The sequence below is a fragment of the Loxodonta africana genome, chromosome 12 (genome assembly GCF_030014295.1).
Source record: "Loxodonta africana isolate mLoxAfr1 chromosome 12, mLoxAfr1.hap2, whole genome shotgun sequence".
NCBI classification, from domain to species: Eukaryota; Metazoa; Chordata; class Mammalia; order Proboscidea; family Elephantidae; genus Loxodonta; species Loxodonta africana.
Window position 1 is genome coordinate 65,730,967 of NC_087353.1, and position 8,281 is coordinate 65,739,247.

An 8,281-nucleotide genomic window follows, 5' to 3' on the forward strand; every position below is an offset into this window, starting at 1 on the left:
ATACACCCTGATGCTGCTGTGTTTTCTAGACTTAGGTATCAGATCAACACATGAAAGGGCATGCTCTCCAGAAAAAAGATAAAGCAGCTTTTTAAACCACCAACATAATCCTCCAAGATCAATTCTTCCAGAAAGAAAAACAAAACTATCCAAGTCCACGCCATCCCACCCGCCCCCCCCCCGCCCCCCCCCCCCCCGCCCTGAACCAAACCCAGCCCCAGAAAAGAATCACTGAGCAGGGTCTCCATGAATATATATCTCACAGAAATGACCCCAGGGAAAAAAAAAAGGAATTCTTTAAGCAAAAGAAGCCCATCAGAAGTAAACTGCCAGGTCCAGGAAAATAGCTAAGTTTGTAAACAAGATGGGAAACCAGCTGGGAGAACCAGAAAGATCTGGGCTTTTTATGTCTCTGGAGAAAAAAACATTCTTTAAAATAAAATAAATACACGAACAAAGTAAAATGTGACTACAACAAACCCTAAGGAACTCCCCAGATTGAACAACTGTTAAATCAAATATTGTCTAAGTTTTTTAAACTAAGGGCCACTGGCTGGTGATTTTTAAAATTCAAAGATCTTACAATGGTGCGTTTGTCGTCATGGAATTTAACCAGCATTTGGTTACAGAAAATGCCCAAAGTGAATGGTGTGTCTATAAGCTTAAATTAATAAGGAAGAAGGATTTAGAACAAAAAAGGGCAACTAGGATCTCCAGGCCTCCGGGGAAAAGGAAGTGAGAGAGTATTCTTCGTTTCTTAGGCTATTTGGCCCCAACGAATTCAAACTCAGTATAACTCAGAAACAGTATTTCAGAGAAATGTTTTCAAATTGCATCTTCCAACTTCAGCCTGTTTTTCAAGGGTGATACGTTTCCCAAATCAGAGGTAAAGTTACCACAATCTGAAAGCCGGCTTTGAATATGGCCTAACTACATACTACAGTGATTTGTGGAAGGGAAAATGCTTCCACAGGGAATGAGGCTGGTCCCCCAGCATCAGTGAGCAACTTCCCCATGAATTCCTGGTGAAATCGCATCCCCAAGTTTCCACACGAATGATGGTTTTTGATGAAACAGCCTAACGCGAATATTAAAAGGACTGCATCAAGATACAAAATGGTAACATACCCTGGTTACAACTTCATAAAAATGGGCACAATGACAACAGACCGCAGCCGCCAAATAAGGACATCCAGTGCTAGTTGTTTCATTCCTATAGTGAGAATACGCCAGATTTTGTTCTTTATTGTCCTGACTTTCTGTAATACTGGTTTTGTTTTATAACTTTTTAAAACAGCAGTGAATAACCTAACCAGACTCAAGATCAAGGCAAGTCAGCACTAAATTCTTCAAAAACTTTTCAGTTTAGAGTGCCCCTGAGGAACACTGTCAAGTCGCAGTTCATTTTTTTTGTCCAAATTTTATTTATTTTGTTGTTGAGAATACTCACAGCAAAACAAATAGCAATTCAACAGTTTCTACGTGTACAATTCCGTGACACTGATGACATTCTTCACGTTGTGCAACCATTCTTACCCCACTTTTCTGAGTTATTCTTCCCTCGTGAACATAAACTCACTGCCCCTAAGGTTTCTATCTTAATCTGTCGAGTTGCTGTTGCCAATTTGATTCCATATAGATTGTTCTTAAAAGAGCATACTGCTCAAGACAGACCTTTTTAAATAAAAAAGCTAAACTACTGTTCAGTTTCAAGATGACTTCAGGGATATTTCTTGCCTTAAGGTTTAAAGATTATCTCGGGTAATAGTTTCAGGGGTTCATCTATCCTCTACGGCTTCAGAAAGGCTGGAGTCCATGAAAATTTGAAATTCTTTTCTGCGTCTCCCCCCTTTTGATCAGGATTCTTCCATGGAATCTTTGATCAAAATGTTCAATAATGGTAGCTGGGCATCATGCAGTTTTTCTGGGCTCATGGCAAAGGAGGCGGTTGTTTGTGGAGGCACTTAGCCACACAGTCCATTTCCTCCTCCTATTCCTGACTCTCCTTCTTCCTCTGTTGCTCCAGGTCAGTACAGACCAACTGTTGCGCCTTGGATGGATGGCAGCTTACAAGCTTTTAAGACCCCAGGCACTACGCAATGAACTAGGAGGTATAACAGAAGCACTAAACACGCTATTAGGGATGTCCCATGAAACCATGACCCTAAACCTCCAAACCAAGGAACCAAATCCCATGAGGCATTTGGTTGTACATAATAAGCAGCCTCAGCAGCTGCTCTTTTTTTTTTTTTTATCATTGTTGTAAATCACACAACTTCTGCCAATTTAACTTTTAAGAGGTGTACAACTTATTGACACCGATTACAATAATTAGCTGTGCAACTCTACCCTTAATCAATGCAACTTTTCCATCACTGTTAACCTTCCTTTTCCCCCTCCCTCCTGCCCCTGATAACGACTAATAAACTTTGACCTTTTCTTGTCTTTTTACATAAGCGAGGCCATACAATATTTGTCCTTTTGCAATTGGCTTATTTCGCTCAGCATAATGTCTTAAATCTCCATTCATACTGTCGCGTATTATCAAGGCTTCACTTCTCCTACTGGCTGAGTAGTATTCAGTTGTATGTACGGACCCCACTTTGTTTATCCATTCTTCTGCTGACAGACATTTAGGTTGTTTCCACCTTTTGGCTATTGTAAACAGTGCTGCAAGGAACACTGGTGTACACGTCTCTCTGGAGTCTTTGCATTCAAGTCTTTGGGTCATGGGTCATACGGTAGTTCTATTTTTAGTTTTTTGAGGAACTGCCACACTGTTCTCCACAATGACTACACCATTTTGCATTCCCACCAACAAGGGGTAACAGTTCCAATTTCCCCCACATCCTTGTCAACATTTGTTATTAGCCATCCTAGAGGTAGTGAAATAGTTATCTCATTGAGATTTTGATTTGCATCTCTCAGTTCAAATCCACCAGGCGCTCCTTGGAAACCCTATGGGGCAGTTCTACGCTGTCCTATAGGGTCACTCTGAGTTGGAATCGACTTGACAGCAAAAGGTTTGGTGTTTTTGGTTTTGGATGGCTAATGATGCTGAGCATCTTTTCATACGTTTGTTGGCCATTTGAGTGTCCTCTTTGGTGAAATGTGTACTCAAGTCCTTTGTCCATTTTCTAACTGGGTCATCTTTTCATTAAGTTGTTGAAGTTTTATACATATTTTGGTTATTAGACCCTTGTTGGATATATAGTTTTTGAAAATATTTTCCCAGTAGGTAGCTTACCTTTTCCCTTTTTTTGGTAAAATCTTCTGATAAACCAAAGTTTTTAATTTTTATGAGGTCCCATTTATTTATTTTGTCTTCTGCTGTTTGTTACTATATTAGATAATCCATTGTTCAAAGCTAGGCCTGAAAGCATTGCCCCTGCTTGGTCTTCTAAGAATTTTATGGTTTTAGTTTGCACATTGAGGTCCTTAATCCATTCTGAGTTTGTTTTTGTAGATGGTGTGAGGCATGGATCCTGTTTCATTTTTCTGCATGTGGAAATCCAACTTTCCCAGCACCATTTATTGAAGAGACTCTTCTTTCTCCCACTGAATGGACTTAGTTCCCTCTTCAAAAATCATTTGATCAGAGACGTGTGGGTTTATTTCTGGACTCTCAATTCATTCCATTGGTCTAAGTGCCTACTGTTATACTAAAAACTAGTACCAGGCTGTTTTGATTACTGTAGCTATAAAACCAAAACCAAACCCGTTATCATTGAGTCGATTCCGACTCATAGCCACCCTATAGGACAGAGCAGAACTGCCCCACAGGGTTTCCAAGGAGCAGCTGGTGGATTCAAACTGCTGACCTTTTGGTTAGCAGCCAAATGTTGAACCACTTACGCCACCGGGGCTTCTGATAGCTATGTAGTATGTCTGAAAATCAGCAAGTGTAAGCCCTCCTACTGTGTTCTTCTCCTTCAACATTATTTTAGCTATTCAGGGCCTCTTGCCATTCCATATACAGTTCAGGACTGGTTTTTCTATTTCTATAAAAAGGCAGTTGGAATTTTGATCAGGATTCCACTGAATCTATAGATTACTTTGGGTAGTATTGACATCTTAACAATATTAAGTCACCCAGTCCATAAACGTGGAACATCTTTCCATTTACTTAAGTCTTCTTTAATCTCTTTCAGCAGTGTTTTATAGTTTTCATTGTATAAGCCCTTCACGCCCCTGGTTAGATTTATTCCTAGTTATTTTATTCTCTTAGATACTACTGTAAATTGTTTCTCTAATTCCCCTTTCAAGTTTCTCATTGCTGTGTATAGAAACCCAACTGATTTTTGTTTGTTGACCTTGTACCCTGCAACTTTGCTAAATTCTTCTATTAGCTCCAGAAGTTTTCTGGTAAACTCTTTACGATTTTCTATATATAGGATCATATCAGAACACTGTCAATTCTAAAGCTCCCAGAGCTAAGTAGCTTAAATTCTCCATCATTACTTTCTCTGAAGTTAAGACCAATAAACAAAAAAGTGTCTCAGGCCAAGAATCCGGAGGAATTAACTCCCTACCTGCTAAGAGGTGAACAGGTGACACTGATACCCTCTATGATATGATATTTCCTTTCTTCTGTCCATGACTTTGTTCTTAGCTGCTGTTGAGTCGGCCCCCAACTCGTGGCAGCCCGAGGCACAAAAGGAGTGTACTGTTGTGATCCATACAGTTTTCACTGGGTGATTTTCAGAACTAGATCACCAGACCCTTCTTCCTAGCCAGTCTTAGTCTGGAAGCTCCGCTGAAACCTGTTCAGCATCACAGCAACACACAAGCCTCCACTGACAGGCCTGTGGTAGCTGAGCATCAGGTGTACTGGCCAAGAATCAAACTTAGGTCTCCCACAGAGCAGGTAAGAATTCTACCACTGAATCACGACTGCCCTCAAACAACAAAATTCCAGCTCTTCTAATGACATAACTTGCAGCCAAAAGTCATCTTTATTAGCTATAAAAGCGTTATCAAGTTTTCCCAGAGTGTCAATGCAGCTCAAACAGTAAGATGAAATTGTGAAAACTCAAGGAAGTGCCATAAAATCTCATGTAACAATTCCAAGGTAAGTAAACAATCAAGTTCAGTGCAGCCCATGACCAAATGGGCTCTAGAGGCATCAAACACACACGTGTACTAAAGAAAGTATTCAAGAGATCTATTTACCAGACAAGACAGGTTACCTCACCCACTGGGCTACTTTCCTTGCTGTAAAAGCAAATGCAAACACAGGACAAGTCACAATGCCCAGTCTAGGACTTCCTTTTGTGGAGTGTGGATTCTCTTTTTTTTTTCACACTCACTGTAACTCTGGGGAAAGGCATCTTCAGGGGGAGAATTTTAAGCCCTTAATGGACCCCAGCTCAATATCAAAGTGGCATTATATGTACATCCAATCAGTGGGGATGGTTAATGGCCTCTGCAAAGCGTGTACTATTTATCTTCTTGAAAATTAACTTAGGCTAGAAATGTCTTCTGGAATCTTTCCCTTCAGTGGGTTCCCTTTCACTGTCCTCAACCTTGGGCTTGTCTGTGCCTCCTCTGCAGTTCTGCTGAGACCCTTCTGCTTATTTGGGAGGCTGCCGACAATGTCTACATGTCCCTTCTGCCAGATGTGCTCCAGCATCAGATTTCCACGAAATCTTCCCTGATCAACCTGGCCCATGCTCTTAAGTCCCTTCTTCCACTCCTCGCAAACCCTTTGCATAATTATAAGAGCATTACTGAGCAACAGCCCTGGCTTTTTTGCACCTGTGTGTATTTCCACTTTCACCCAAAACATAAGCCCCTCAGGACCAGGAGCCATTTCCTCTGTGTCCTTTATAAAAAAGCAATGCTGTACTTCCCCACAGCCAGCCCATAAAAGGAACAAAGGGAAATTTGTTCACCAAAGACAGTGAATTACTTCAATCTAGTATTTTAGAGACTTAATTGATCCTATTTTAGACCAATCACCCAGTCATTTAATCTACAAAAACATTACAACAAGGATACATTTTCAAATGAGAATAAAAGCATCTATTATTAACGCCTTAAAGTAACAGGAAAGAGGGAAGACGGGCCTCTCCCACTGAAGCTCTAAGATAAGCCTTTCTTAGAGAGTTTGGTGCACATTTAGATTCCAGAGCGAGGGCTTGCTGAGTGGAAAGCCAAGTGCGGCATGGGTGTTATTCAACACCAGGTAGAACAAGTCATACACCCTCTGGATCCTGACGCAACCGTAACACCGAGCTCTATGGCAGAGTCCCAGAAACCAGCCTGTGCCTCTCTTTACACAGACAGGTTAAAAAACGAAAACAAAAAACCAAACCCATTGCCGTGGAGTTGGTTCCAACTCAGAGGGACCCTACAGGACAGAGTAGAACTGCCCCACAGAGTTTCCAAGGAGCACCTAGCAGATTCAAACTGCCGAAGCTTTGGTTAGCAGCAGCAGCACATAACCATTGCCACCACAGCCAGGTAAGTCCTACTGTAAAATAGCCACTCTGCAAAGGTGGGGGAAGGAAGGCAGGTGAGGCAGTCAAGCACACACTAATGCACATTGTGAGTTCCAAAAAGGGCCTCGAGGGAGCTGAGGCAGCCCAACCCAGGGTTCCAGGTAGTTCTTGCCCCAGCCCCAGCTCACTGAGGCCAGGGAAGGAATTTACCCCTTTGGGAAGACTGGTGGAAGTGTTATCCTGGGAGAGCTAGGCTGGGAAGGCTCTGTGGCTTCCAGAAACTGGATTTCCCAACGGCCAAAGTTCAGTCCAACTCGCAATGACATCAGCCCCACTATCCGGAAGCACGCAACCAGCTGGCCTGCCTGGCTCTTTCAGAGCGCATCTATTTCCCCCATCAACTCCTCTGCCTGACCCCAAACAAGAGCTGCGGTCAGAACAGCGGCCTCACCGCCCATACCCATCTGGAACCAGATCGGAGGAGGGTACTTGTCCACCTCCTTCTCCGGTTACGCGGCCTGTTCCTAGCTGGTCCCACCAGCATCCACTCTGCACGGGCCATGGACCCGGCCTGGGCCAGCCCGGGGGCCACCCCCAAAAGCCAACCCCTGAGCTCCCGAAGCACCCGCCCACCTTATCCATTAGGGAAGGGGGACTAAACCACAATGTGCTGTGCCCCGGATTTTCACCTCTGGCACTTCCCAACCCCGCCCCCCCCAACCCACGGGTGTCCACAGAGGCACCCATCGAGGACGATCCCGGCCCTTCCATGGAACCCCCACGGGCAGGGGTGAAATCTTGGACGCCCCGGCTCCTCGAAGCAGAGTTTCTGGGAACAGCGTCCGGAAATTGGGGCTTTGTTTTTGAATCCCCGTGTGATGATTCCGGGGAATCTCAACTTTGAGATCTGCAGCCACTAGAGGGAACGGCGACTTTCCTGAAAAGTCCCCCCTCTCCGGAGAGGCCCCGCAGGCAGGGAGGTTCAGGCTGGGCGCCCCGCCACGCGCAGCCTGCCGCGATTGACCACTCTGGGGCGCAGGCTAGTAATCCCCCACCTGTAGCGCGGCCCGGCCCGGCGACCGGAAACGAAAACCTGCCCCCAGCCGCCCCGCGGACGGTTCTGCCGCGACCCCAACGCCCTCCACCCGTAGGGATCCCGGGACCCGCCGGGCTACCCCCCCCCCCACCTCCGGGAGCCCCGCGCCGCCACCACCGACGTCCTGGCCTCAACAGGGCACGGTGGCCGGGGACCCCGGTCCTCGCCGCCCCAGAGCCCAGGCGGGCGCCCCCGGCCCCCGCCCGGGAAGTCCATTCGTGCCCACCTCGGCCGCCGCGCCCCCACTAGCGCGCCACACTCACCGCCGCCCGCGCCGCGAGTCGAGTCAGGAGGTCTGAGCTGGCCGCGCAGGCGGCGGCGGGACGGCACCGGGGAGGAGGGCCGCGCGGCGGGGCGGGGGCTGGGCCGGCCGGGGCGGGGCGCTGCCGGGGCTTCCGGCTCCTGGCCGCCCCCGCGCGCGGCCGCCTGGCCGCCCGGCCCTCCTGCCGGCTGCTCAGTGCGCCTGTCGGCGACCACCGAAGCTTCGGCTTCTCCCCTTTCCCTCCACCCCTCCGGTCGCCCGTTGCCCCTTGAACTCCTCCAAGTCACACCGCAGACCCTTGGCGCTGACCTCGGAGCACCGCACTTGCCCCATCTGGCGGTTCCCGTTTCGGATCGGCCCCTGCACGTCCAGTCCCGCCCTGTGCCGCGGACGGCCCTGACCCTCTCCTCCTGATTTTTCGCCCCCTGCTCTCCCCACTTCCTGGAGGGCCCCCCATCTCCGGCATTCCTTTGCCTTCCC

General features: G+C 46.9%; 1 protein-coding gene across 1 annotated transcript in view; it reads right to left on the reverse strand.

Annotated features, from left to right (window-relative positions):
* LITAF (lipopolysaccharide induced TNF factor) overlaps positions 1-7,897 on the reverse strand; it is a 35,924-nt gene extending 28,027 nt beyond the window's left edge. Inside the window, exon 1 of the mRNA XM_064295592.1 lies at positions 7,803-7,897. The gene's annotated coding sequence lies outside the window, so the exon portion shown is untranslated. The remainder of the gene's footprint in view (positions 1-7,802) is intronic.
* Between the last annotated feature and the right edge of the window lie 384 nt (positions 7,898-8,281).